Here is a 14316-nt window from a genome sequence, read left to right on the forward strand (position 1 = left end):
AGGCTATATACCGCAGGAAGCTAGTCTGGTAGGTAGGCTACAACTGAATAGGCTAGTTGTGGCTACACTGCCATTAATTAGTTGGAATATCATTTTAATTCCAAATTTGATTCCAATAAAAAACACGAGATACGATATTATTTTGAAGGTGTTGTGCAAACACAAACAGTGGGAAAGCAATTCCATAATGAATATGAATAGGCGAATAGCCTATTTAGCCTACATATAATTATTGTCACAGAATATCGTATAAATATCACCACAATGTTGAGCTACCCTAGTCTTGTTTTTTTTTTTTTGCTTTTTCTGATTTATTTAAATTGATTCCAAGGGGGGCAATTACCTGCAATTTTACAGGGGGGAGGCGATTACCTTCCTTGGTTCTCCTTGGCTATGCCACTGGTTTGTAACCACTACACAGCTGGTTCGTATAACGATAACGATCTAGGGCTAGGCCAGCGTTTCTCAAAGTGGGCGAAAATGTAATGGGGGCGATTTTGAGCGCCAGGGGGGCGAAAAAATCAAAGGGGCGATCGAGGGGCGAAAACACTTGAAGGGGGCGAATTTAGCAAACCACCAATAACAGTCCAACGCGCAAACCATTTACTGCAAATAGATGAATCCAACTTGGCCGACAATGTATCGCTGCTGCTCGGATATGTGCGTTTTCTTCACAATATGAAAACAAGAAAAATTGATTGTTTGCGCTCAGTCTTCCTACAGATATTTGGGCATCAAGCATCTTTAATGCAGTGACAAACTTCTACGAAGAGAAGGGGATTCCACTGAAGAATATTCTACAATGTGCAACTGATGGTGCTCCGGCAATGGTTGGAAACTATCGAGGGTTCATTGCACTGATGAAAAGAGCAATTCCTGGACTTATTGCAATACATTGTGTAATTCACCGTCAGCATTTGGTTGCCCGTAAGCTCAGTCTTGAACTGCATGAATTACTGAATATTGTGATAAAATGCGTCAACTAGATAAAAGCGCAGGTCGAAATGTCTTAACTCAGTTTCCCAATTTGAGCGAGAATGTTATTACAGAAGAACAACGACAAAAATACTGCTCACATTTAGACATGCTTCATAAAGTCGACATGAAACTTCGCTTTGCAGATCTCGTGGACCTGTCCTACATGTTTCAAACTGGGTGGTACAACCATTTTCTACCGGACCTACAGACATAGTACTGTAGAAGTGAACTTCAAGAGCAGTTCATTGATATGCAAACAGATGATGAGTCAAAAGTGAAACTCAGAAATGATCGATACGATTTGTTTTGGTGCCAGGTTGCAGGCAAATATGAGCTTCTCTGGAAAGAAGCTAGAATGTGGATTTTGTCGTTTCCTACTTCATGTATGGTTGAAAAGGGGTTTTCGGCTGTGACCTTGATGCTGTCAAAGCAAAGGAATCGCTTGTCAGTTCATAAACGGGTGATTTTCGACTCTATCTTACGAAGATGTCACCAAACATTTCAAAACTTTGTAAACGTCGCCAAGCTCATCCATCCCATTGAACATTATCATGTTACTGTCAATTTCGTTGATTAAATTCCCAAAACTAAATTTGTCTATCACTCTATTATCAATGTTTATTTTACTTGACAGAATTAGGGGGGCGAAATTTTATTTGAACAACGAAAAGGGGGCGATGGACTAAAAAAGTTTGAGAAACACTGGGCTAGGCTAACAAAAATAATAACCAAGTTGAACATAGGCTACCGTAAATAACGCATTGTACTGAAAGACTACGTGCACTGTCAAAGATTAATGCCAATATGAAAACAAAACATAAGTCCAGATATAGGCTACCATGGAGTATTTCGAGTTTTCTTGTCACACATATAACCTACCTCGAAGGATTGAAAATTGTACGATAAGACATAACCCCATCCGTCCCACTAATGATATCAGCAGTGTCAATAGCTTAAATGAGATTCAATGTTGTTGTTTTTTTGTTTTCATATGCAAACTGAAGCCTGAATGTGAAACAATGTTCGAATGCTTCTTTTCAACTATTTATTTTTCGGTTTGGATTATCCTTCCACGCTGGTTGGACAAAACATTGATGCGAAATGTAAATGGGCTCTGCAAAAAACAGAATTACAAATACTGGTCCGTGGCCCAAAAACGTTTGGAAAGCCGTATTTAGCCTACTCCTATAAATACTGTAGTTAGACAGTAAAGGTCTCGCTTACCAAACGTAATATCGCCATAAAGAAAACACAGCCTACCGTGCAAACAAACAAAGAAGTTGTTTTGTTTTTAGAACGTTAACATTAAAAATGCATGGCTCCAAACAATAAGAATTACTGACAAGGTATTAATTTTTAATGCAATAGTTTTTGTAAAATTAAATGAAATATATTATCGGTAAGCGCATGACATTCAATTTTTTCTTTTTACTTAATAGAAGGTACTACAATTGAGACCAATATATTCAAGTGTTATTCCGATGAACAGCAGTAAATAATAACGTTTTATGAGAAAACTCGACTTATAAATTGATCCAAAACATTTTCGCATTGATCTGACACTACTCAGTAAGGCTAAGGAAGGAGTGGTAGAACAGTCTTTGAACAGACCCAAGCCGGCATAGGTTTCACATATTATGATAAACTCAAACATATTTTAGAAGAAAATTAATAGCCTACCGGTAGCCTATATAGCCTACACTAGTAAAAACATTATGCAGTTCAGCAAAAACTTCAAAACAATATATTTCGTCTTTCTGGTTTATGAGCACATAAAACGTAAAAAAATATGTGCAGTGGATGATCCTTGATCATAATAAGGTTTTGTATTAGAAGAAAGCCTCTTAATCTAATAGCGCAATTGGCTGAGGGCTCGGCTTTCTTAAGAAAACTTTTGTAATTCTGCTATAGACTTTATATAATAGCTTTGTCTTTATATAACTCTGCTTGCATAGTTTATTGAGCAATGAACAGCAACCTTCCAATGCATATGAACAGTGGTGTCTTCGTGTGCAGGGCATATAATACTCTTTAACAAAGAAAAGATGAAAATAAATATAATATTTGTGTTATCGCTATTCATCTGTCAATGGACTCCATCGAAAGGAAAGTGCAGTCAAAATCAAACATATTCCAATCTACATTCCTGCCCACCAGGATATCACGAAACTCAAAACACTAGAGTTTGCTATAAGCCTATTCTTTTGTAAGTAGTCTAATTCTTTCTTTTTAAATATAAATTTTAACGCTGTCGCTTCGAAAAGCATTGTCATGTATTTTGATATCAGTAATGCTAGTTTGCCTAACCAACTACTTTGTTGTGTATTATCTGTTTGTGGTAGGCTATAGCTAACTACACAATAGTTAGATAAGCATTCTGTTTTTCAACCAAAATCTACAATGAGTATTTTGTTTTTGTAGAAAATTGCAACAGTTTGAAGCAAATGAGTATTGCATGATGAATGACAGTAGCGCATCGTTGGTAACTATTTCAGACGGGTATATACATTCATTTCTCTATGAAACTGTTTGGAAAGAAAAGATTTATTTTGATCAAGCACCTTTACCATTTTGGATTGGATTGAATGACCGGTAAGAAAACACATCTAGGCTACGTCTATCGCAATGTCTTTGGTTGGATTTGAATCTTTATCGTCTGACTGAGGCGAGGATCTAGGAGTTTTTTTTTTTCGAAGGGGGGGGAGGGGACAGAAAATTTAAAAATCAGTTAAAAGAAAGAAAAAGATGAAAAAAAATTTCAACATTTTCTCACAAAATTTCGGGGGGCTCGGAAGTCACGCGCTAACCAACTGAGCTATTGGGGCGGACATCTTTTTTCAATCGAGCCACACTAAAAAACTGTTCAAATTCCGCGGCACACCTGAAACTAAAATGTCAACCAAAAAAAAAGAAAAAAAAAAAGAAAAACATTTAGTGAAGCTCGAAAGACATCATTGAACATTGAACAAAGCTTTCTTCCTTTGAAATCGAAACGTTTGCCTACATGTCGCAGTGTTTAATCCCAGGCAGCAAAATTTGTCATTTTTAATTCAACGTCCCCCGACGTTAATCAATTTTTACATTGATTTAACTTTTATATTAAACTTTTGAATCTGTTTTTACATTTTACAACGTCCGTAGACCTTGAATGTATTTTTACACTAATTCTACGTCTACGGACGTTTAAATCAAACAGGACAAATTATGCTGTCTGGGATGTTTTTTTAATTATTTTTTTCATGTTTATTTATATCTTTGAAAAATAGAGAAAAAGAGGGAGAATATGAATGGGAAAGATGCGTTGATGGAACGATTGACAAAGGAAGTTTTGTCACGTGGTTGGTAGAAGATAATGAAAGCGTGCCACCCGTTGACAGTGCGCATGCGCACAACTGCGTCACGTGGGTGTATTCAAGCAGACCAGGTTGGAAAACTCAACATTGCGACGAAGATTTTTATTTTATTTGCCAGGTAAAAAGTAAAACTGGCGTTTTTCAATTGACTGCTTACTTTATAAGAATGGTTTTAAGTCTTTTTACAGTATATCTTATATGAGTTTAACAAAACAGTAGTGTAGGCCTACTTGTGAACTCTGCAGCACATTGAGTAAACTGAGTGGTTTGATAGTGTTTAGCAAAGTTGAACAAACTCGAAAAACTGTAAGCTTGCTGAAGCTATAAATCGAAAACAATGAAAGATTCTAATAGCTGTTTTAAAATGAAAAGCAAAAGAAGTTTCGCTGTAGCTGTTATGCAAGTAAATTATGCAGTAAAAACGTAATTTTCGTGCACAGTTTTTCATGTGATTCGTTTGTTTTATCTGCTGTATCTTCATAATTTCCAACAATAACTTACGTTGCAATGCACAAATAAAATTTGTTAAAAGTGTAGCCTACTATCACTTAAAATAAATCGGCAGTGGCCAAGTTAAGATTTCGTAAATGATTGTGGGATATTTAGTAGCCTAGATCCTTTTACTTTGACAGGTACACCTTCATCCCCTAACAACGGTAGTACCACCTAACACAACAAGCAGTGTGGGACCGACGCGTGCAGATGCGCACATGGCGGGCATGTCTGTTGGCTGTGAGTTTTTTATTTTTATTTTTTTATTGTAGGCTATGTTAATCACAAGACTGCAAACTTTCATTTGTGTTTTACTGAAACTCCACTTGAACTAGAAGAATGAACTCCGCTCAAGTTTGCAGCGTAACAAAAATTAACAAAGAAGTAGCGTTGATCTGATATCAAATAATTTAGGCTACCTAGGAGTAGCCTATCGAGGCTGTACGTTTGGTTGCTTACCACCTTAAATAATTTTCAACTTTCCACATTTCATGAACTTTTTTTGCATTATTTATTACACAATGCTTTCAATTTCACTGACAAATTATGCGTCATAAAAAATGTTACCAAAGACCATAGGTGGGCAAAGTTACTTTCAAAAGTAACTGAGTTACAGTTACAGTTACTTGGCCAAAATAGTAACTGAGTTACCGTTACAGTTACCGATTTGAAAAAGTAACTAGTTACCGTTACTAGTTACAGTTACTAGTTACTTTCAGTTGCTCACAAATCTGAACATAAAATTCTGCACCTGGCCAGCTCTGCATGCAAGTCCAGGTTAACCGCAATATTTGATATATATTGTTAGAGCCAACCATGCTAACATAACAGCACAAGTACAAAACCAACAAGGTTTTATTTTAAAAAAATTCTCACTGGCTTATATGTTTATTTCCTTTGAGAAATACGAGCATTTCAAAGTGCTCGTCATTCAGGCCTGCCCTTTTGGGCTTTAAAATGTCCTTGCCCAATCGTCGTCGTCGTGTGAGCCTCTGGGGCCGAGAGTCTATCCTTTTACCGCCCCAGATTCACGATGTTCCCGGACTACACTGGAAGGCTACTAGAGAGCAGCCAGTCTTTGGTTTCATCATTCATGACACGCAGACCTTCCACTCCGTTAGGTGGCTTGAAGATGTTACATTGTTACAGTCATTGATGATGTGCGCCCCGATAGTTCAATTGATTAGCGCGTCACTTCTGGAACGAAGAAGCTTCAAGATCAAGCGGCACTGGTTCGACTCTCAGGGCATGCGCTTGAGCAACGCACGTTAAGGACTGCTCTCCACTTAGCGACATCTAATAGATGGAATAATTTCCCGGCAACAAGACTTCAACAATCCGAAACTTCACTCTGTCAATCTCGGTGACCGGGCCTGCGTCAGTGATTTAAAGCCTTTAGTCTACAAGTATGCGAAACTGCCAGGATTAAGTTGTGCAAGAAGCTTTCCCAGTCCGAGGATAAAGATTTATTCAATCAATCAATCAATGATGTGATCTGCGGTCTGTTCCTCGGCACCACATTCACAGGAGGAGGAAGAGGCCATTTCCCATTGGTGCATGGTTGAACGGAAAAGCCCGACGCTCGTACGGAGACGGTTGAGGCGCACCCATGCCTGTTTTGGTAGTGTCAGGTCGATGGAGCGTGTGTCGGCGTCGGGGATGAACGAATAAAGTCTGGTGATGAACAAGTGCTGCAATGAAAACAATATTTTTACTGCAGCACTTGACGAAATGGGAGTGTTATGTTTTTAAAACAGTTTTTTCATGGGTCCAATTGTGAATCTGGATCCGCTTAACTTGTCCTCAGGGTCCGCTTCCAAATACTCCTGTAACATATTCAACGCGCATTGCTTTCTTTTCTTGGTTTTTGCTTAAAGTGGTGCAAAAAGTCCTCCGTGGCTCTACCTACCACCATCCACTTCAGTGTCGCTGCTACTCCCCTCTTCAGCAGAGCAGTTTGCTTCTTCAATTGCTTGAAGCATGTTCTGTTTTATTTTGGTCTTCAATTCAGCAGTGTCGCTTAATGATCAGGCATTAAACACAGATAAGTCTAAATTGTGGGTGGAATGCAGTTGCAAGCTGAAAGTCGCTGTCCTCGAACCAATGACCAAATCTGGTTTGCATTGCTTCCACAAGAACGTCCACCAACGGCAAGCAATCAGCAATGCTGTTGCTGGTTTTAATGTCAGACAATCTTTTTAGAGGCATTGCAAGCGTTACACTAAATGCAATAAATTTCAACTTCTTGAAGGTAACTAACTAACTGACTATAAGCATCAACAAATTGCTTTTATTCGCTGCGTGTTTCTTGATGCTTATAGTCAGTTAGTTAGTTACCTTCAAGAAATTGAAATTTACTGCATTTTTATAAATATTTTCAGGTTCCTGATGAGGGCTTAAGTTAAACCGAAAACGTTTGACTGTTAAACTCATTTGTAAATACCGGGTAAATACGTAAAATATATTATTATAATGCTCAACCCTGTTGTAGGCTATTGTTGTGTCTTACCTGTCTTTGGTACATAGCCTATTGATTAATCGCCAAAAACAATTAATTTAGCCAAATCAGTTATCATAAATTGCCAAAAAAGAGCCAAATCATAAATATGAAGCTAAACGTCTTAAAAAACCGCCAGATTTCTGGACTTTGGCGATAAATTCGCCAATATGTCAACCCTTCTCCACCAGACCACAAAACAAAAGTAGAACCGCGCATGCGCAGAACTGCGCCGATACATCTGCGAGAAAAATGCATTATTGCGCAAAACGCAGCAAACACGCACAAAGCAAGACACAAACACGTGCAGAGAAATAAACGGCAATTAAAAACTGAAATTTTAATACAAAAGTAACTTGTAACTGTAACTGTTGAAAAAGTGCTAAAATAAGAACTAGTTACCGCGTTTCGTTACTTTTGGAAAATAGTAACGAAGTTACCGTTACAGTTACTCAAAAAGTAACTAGTTACAGTAACTAGTTACTTTTGTAACTAGTTACTGCCCACCTCTGCCAAAGACTGGACAATGGATAGTCACACTCATAACAGCGAACGATTGTAGATCTGGCTCATTAACAATTCTTCTATTTCAGACATTGCACTATTCAGCGTCATATCATTGATTCTTCTTATCGCACTGACAACTTTCTGTGCTATATATCTCTACAAACAATATCTGGAAAAGAAAAGAAGGAATCTATTGCGAAAAACTGGAATTTTCCCTATTGGTGGAGTTAATTCAAATAGTTTTCGAAAAATTGCATTTGAAACAACAGTTCCTTTTTAAAAAAAAGTGTAAAGATCGAAAAAAATTCAATCGTATACAAGTTTTGCATGTAAAAAATGGACTATCGATAAGCACAGCTTCACTTAAAAGTTTTCACCGCATTATAGTTAATTTCGGATAGGATGTAAGAGAATTTTCAAAAACGACCAAATAAAATTTCTAGCGACTAAAATTTACGTCACAACCCATTGCAAACTTTGAGGCTACTGGCTTCCACTGTAGGCAAAGAGATGTAGGCTGCATTATGTGGTTCACTGAAAATAAATTGCATAAACCTTACATCCTTTTTGAAAGAAATACAGTTTGCCGCTTCTACCTTTTCCATACCCCTGCTATTTTATGGCAAGTGATATAGTTTGTTTTTGCTTTAATGGTCAGAAATAAAAAGATATAATGATGATGGTGATATTGTTTCCTCCAGATTTGTATTTGACCAAAATCGTATTATATCAATATTGTAATTGTTATAAGCGCAGTCGTGGGTGTCATCTACAGGCATACTGGACCAAACGTTGAAAATTTTCAAAACAGCATAGTAGGCTATCAACTATTGCGGAAATTGAGAAGACTTATTGAATATAGGTTTTGGATGATTGAGTTAATATTGTTTTATTTGCAAAAGACTTACAACTTTATCTACAAAAACCTGGCTTTGTTGTGCGATTCTGCAAATGTTTAAACTGGCCTCTATTTCTTCTTCCTATTTTGTTTAGTTACCTTACTTTACAATACATATAACTTACACACAGGCGCGGATTTATGGGGGGGGCCCAGGGGGCACGGGCCCCCCCCCCGAAATTTTGTAAAAAATTGTATGTTTCCGCATCAAATGGTTTGATATGCTTCTAAACAGCTGATATTAGTCCCTCGGCATCACAATTGATGAAAATGGTTGTTTTAATGTCTATTTTCTAGCATATCGTATATGTCGTAGTATCATTGTTCATATCTGTTTAGCTTTTTCTTTCTTTTTAATTGATTTTCAAATTTTCTGGCCCTCCCCGAAAAAAACTCTTAGATTCGCGCCTGCTTACACATGTGAATACAGCTGGTCATGCACAAAGTCTAATCAAGATTCAAAACTATCTTTTTAAGGCGAGGAGAGCAGAGAGGTTATGTCTTTGAGTTTCATTTCTGTAGCTATTTTCGTGTAGACTTCAATGCTATTATTGTTCTTTTTGTGGTGTCGACTCTTGCACAATTGTCGTTTGTCCTCCTATCATTTTTCTAACCTATTGTGTGGTTATACCGTAACATTCATTAGAAGTCGCAACGGGTATCTACCCGCACAGTTCTAGATTATTGCGTGTTCTGTCTTCCCCGATAGCTCAGTTGGTTAGCGCGTTACTTCTGGAACGAAAAAGCTTCAAGATCAAGCGGCGCTGGTTCGACTATCGGGGTGTGCGCTTGAGCAACGCACGTTAAGGACTGCTCTCCATTCAGCATCACCTAATGGATGGAACAATTCCGCGGCAACAACACTTCAACAATCCGAAACTTCACTCTGTCAATCTCGATAACCGGCCCTGCGTCAAAAGTCTTTGCAATGATGCGAAACCATCAGGAATAACCTATCCGAGGAATAAGCTATCATATCCAAAAATAACCAGTCCGAGGATAAAGATTCAAAAACCAAACCAAATCAACTTGATTTCAGAATTAATTTTTATACTTAGACGACATCAGAAGTCGGAAAGCTTTGCGATAAAAACATTCAAAAATAAAACCTACGCAGCCTATACTTGGAAAAATTGAATATGACAAACAACCCTCTTTTTCTTGCATAAGTCTATTAGAATTAGATAATAGCAATGGAGTTATTACGTCAAGGCACTGGACGTGGTGTTCACATTGTGCGCTGTGCAGCCAATCAACATTTCATCTTGACGTAAATAAAACAGTGATGATGTTTTAGCGATCAGAGAGTCTGGCCAAAGTTGGAAATCTACATAGTGAAATTTTAAGAGTTAAAAATCTACGTAAGCTACATTAAATAAGACGCGATGTGGAACACCTTGCTGTGAAGCTTCGATTCAGTATCTGCAGAAGTTAAAGTGCCCCTGACAGGTGGGATCCAAGTATAGTAACTTTTTAAAGCATTTCCTAGCGCAGAATTACACTTAGCGAACTTTTTAATCTTAACCTCGTAGCTCGACTGGTTAGGGCGTAATTTAATCAAACGACTGCTCCGCAGCGCCACCACAGGCGAAACTCCATATTTCACTGCTCTGGGACGTCTTTGGTGGTATTACGTCATCCTAAGTGGACGTCGTTAGCAACGGGTGAAACAAACGCTTCCTAGATGTAATTGGTGGATCACAGTTTGGTCGGAGTTGGTACAAGCGGTTGCTTTTTTCGAAGATTTATTGTTTTTTGCAGTTTAATAAAACTGTACTGGATACGTTCCTACAAAACCTAAAATATACTTTAAGTGAAAAATGAAGAAATCGTACGAATCATCATTCATATTTAATTCATCATCACTATTCAAAAATAAATAAAAGTTCTCTCTCTCTCTCATAATGTGCCTTCAGTTGGCCATTGAAATCCTGTGTAACGGCCATCTGGATCTGGAAAATTGTTTCGGATTCGCCAAACAATGCATGACGGCATCACAATCCGATTGTTGCTTCCGAGAGCATCACCTTGTAGTATTCACTCCAACACATGCCTGTAGGCATTTTTACTTTAGTGGTATTAACAAAATCATCTTCAGTGAAGTGAACATATACGACTAGTTTTGTACGGCCCATCCCACTTTCGAACACTTGAAGAAAACTTTGATCATTTTCTTCTCAGTACCTTGTTTTGTGGGAAAGTGGGAAAAGAAAGCACACGGTCTTTGTCACTGACAATGTCACATAAACAGCAATTTGTAGGCATTGCTTCAACCATAAATCAAAGGTGCTGTTTGTGCCTACTGTTGTTACACTGCAAATGGCTATAGCCAGATTAGGACAAATAAAAAAGTATGAAAATTGTAGCCCTATGAAACTGCAATTTCAATTGAATTGAGATGCTGTTTGATAAAAGTAAACTCAACCTATTTGATCGAAACCTGATAGTAATAATAAGGTCACTTTTTCATTTCGGTAATTCTTAATTTGCGCATGCTTTAGATCAACAGAGCCCCACACATTCACGTTTTGCAGTAGCCGTACCATACTTTACCAAGTCATCACAGAGAAAGAATGTATTCTTCCCGCTTACTGTGACGTCACAGCGGTGTTGCCGTTTTTATTTTCGCAATTGAATGAGTGCCAGATTCGCCGATGTCAACGAAAGTTTGCAAGCGTGTAACTTAGTAGCCTGTTGATATTTTTTACGATTTGCTGGTCAGAAAAGTTTGTTAGTGTCATCAACGTGGCAACAGCTAAATAATGTGGGGGCCTATACGAAAATTCAATTTACCAACTGAGACAAGTGTTACAACATATAATCAGCAATTTCCATTCGTCAAGTAATGTTTTTTAGCCTAAAAATTATAAGTACAGTGCCAAAACGTAATTAAAAGATGTAATATTATTAAATAAGTGGCAAGAAAGCAGGACAATCAGGGGCGGCGCCAGCCAAAAATGAGTGGGGTGGACAAAAATATTTCGAGGTAATATGAACAAAAGAATAGAATGGGGCCAAACGCTCCCATACATTTCCTCTGCGGTCCATAGAATTGCCAACTACGATCTTTGTGTTAGCAAGCTTGTCGTTATTTTATGTCATGGAGCTGCTGCAATGATAGGGGGCCTCATAAAAATTTATTGGGTGGCCCTTTAAACAGAATTTTAAAAAACCTGGCTATTACCGGTACCTAATAATACCCATTGCCATAGGTTAAGAACAGAGATGTAGCCTACGTATACGCCGCAAATTCTACACCGCAAGTATGCGGCGTAGACTTTTTGTTTACGCTAACGCTCGCGGCCACATTTTTTTGGATAGTTTGTGCTTGAGGCTACGCCGTAAAGTTTTCGCGGTTTTTTAGCGCATAGCGTCAACGCATAGGCTACTTTTTAATGTTTTTTTTTCGCTACAACACGCCAATACCTTCCAGCGCTGCAGTTGAAAGAACGTTTTCAATGGGCAAAGACATATTGGAACCAAAACACAGCAAAATGTCTGATGAACACTTTCAGATGCTTGCGTTTCTTCGTGGAAATTCAAAATAAAACTTGTTTGTTTCGAGTGGTTTATACCGTGTGAATGTTTGGCACTTAGCAAACAAAATTAGTTTACGTTAATGTATGCGCTGACGCCGCCAACTTTTTTTACAAGTTACGTTGACGCATACGGCGCATGGTTTTTCAAACGTTTGCGTTAACGCTGACGGCGTCAATATTTTTTGTATGCGCGTACATTACTGGTTAAGAATCACTGCACTAAAGTTTTATTTTGCGCTCGCAGGTCAGTTGAAAAGCTTTCACCATTTTTGAGGACCAGTGTTGTCGGCAATGTCTCGCTTCTGCTGATCTGCACCAGATGTTCAAGTCTTTGCAATGATGGCAGGTCGCAGATAATAGTTGATTGTCTTATTTTGCTGTGGATACGTTCACAAGATGCCACAGTCATGGGCAAAGTAGCAACAGTAGCAATAATTTGAAACAAATCGCTGTACAAATGATTTAAGATCGTTTTGTCCAAACAATTTCAAAAGTGAAGGCAGACACAATCACACGGTCCACTTTGGTGCTTTTCAATTTCTAGTTTCCAGTTGTGACAATTAGCTGACCCCAAAAAAGAAGATCCTATTGCTGCCCAACCTGATTTTCATGGAAATTATAGAATTTGACTAAATATTCAACTTAAGGCAAATTTGATGGAGACATGTGCGTGTAATAAAATGCAGCTGCATTTGACATTAATTCACATGTTTGATCCGAATAGCCTAACGCTTTTTAAGTTCATTCAGCGTTCTGTCAAAGGATAAAGAAAAATCTCGTCTTAACTATTCTGTAATGGATTCAGATTCACTCCACGGAAGACTGTTGTAACCTATCAATAATATCTGACCATCTCAGAAATGGCTTGGTGGGTAGCGTAGCGGCACCCGCTGCAATTAGGTGTTGCTGTGCACCTTCATCCTTGCCTGACATGTTGGTGGCCCCATCAAAACCTTTGACTATTAGGTCTTACAAAGCTTGTGTCTCAGCTGTGATAAAAGCCATCACCTCAAAATGGTAAAATTAGACTACAGTCAATCAATACAATAGAGCGATAACCATGAAGATTCTTTATTTCTTCGTATGTCAATGCTGCAACAGTAATTCATAAGTAAGAAGTTGAAATTAATTTATGACGCAGTCACTAGGCCCCCCTAACCCCCTGCATACACCCCCCAAGTTTTCTCATCGGATCTCGACGAATTACAAAATTGACCATAAATAGAAGTGGGGTGGACATGTCCACCCCAGTCCCCCCCGTGACGCCGCTACTGAGGACAATAGCTAGCCTACATGTTAAGAATACCATGAGAATCAAGATATCAACAGAATCAAGGTACACGAAATCAAGAGTGACACAACTTTCAAACCACTCAGTAGCCTATGTTAAAAAATTCGTTTTCTAATCCAGAAGTATTTGTTTGCTAGTAATAATTCATGCAAAGACGCCTTTTTACGCCTAATAGACTACCTGTTAATTAGTGGCCAAAACTTAATAGGCCCCCACATTATTTGGCTGTTGCCACGTTGGGAAGGCCAGTAGTATAGATCGCCATGAAAAGAATGCAATTTGTAAACAGATGGAAGCTTATTTCAGATATTCATCAGGGTACTAGCGCACATGTTTTATCGGTCCAATGTTGAACGCCTGCTGGGTAGGCTATTGGTAAACTTATGAAGTTTCTATTTTAGCATCGGAAACCTGTTTAGGTTTTTGGATTTTTTTGTCTATATCCCAATTATGCAGTTATTTGTAAAAAATATTTGGGCAAAAGTGCTCAATTATTAACGTAACGATGGTACTAAAAGAACATTGATCATAATTTCATTCATTGTAGCCTAATATTACATCAAATACTAAAAGTAGTTTTGTTCAAAGTGCAAGTTTGATGCAAAAAAGATTCAATTTCATGGTTTATTTATGGTAATTGGGACACAGACAGGTCTATGAATGTAGATTAAAGTAAAGTCAGCCTTGTTTACCTGAGGTGAACGTTTTGTTGCCTGTGTATTCGTAGGCCTACACTGCCAAGTTGATGACTGTGAAGTTAC

The sequence above is a fragment of the Aplidium turbinatum genome, chromosome 3, assembly GCF_918807975.1.
Source record: "Aplidium turbinatum chromosome 3, kaAplTurb1.1, whole genome shotgun sequence".
In the NCBI taxonomy this organism is placed as follows: Eukaryota; Metazoa; Chordata; class Ascidiacea; order Aplousobranchia; family Polyclinidae; genus Aplidium; species Aplidium turbinatum.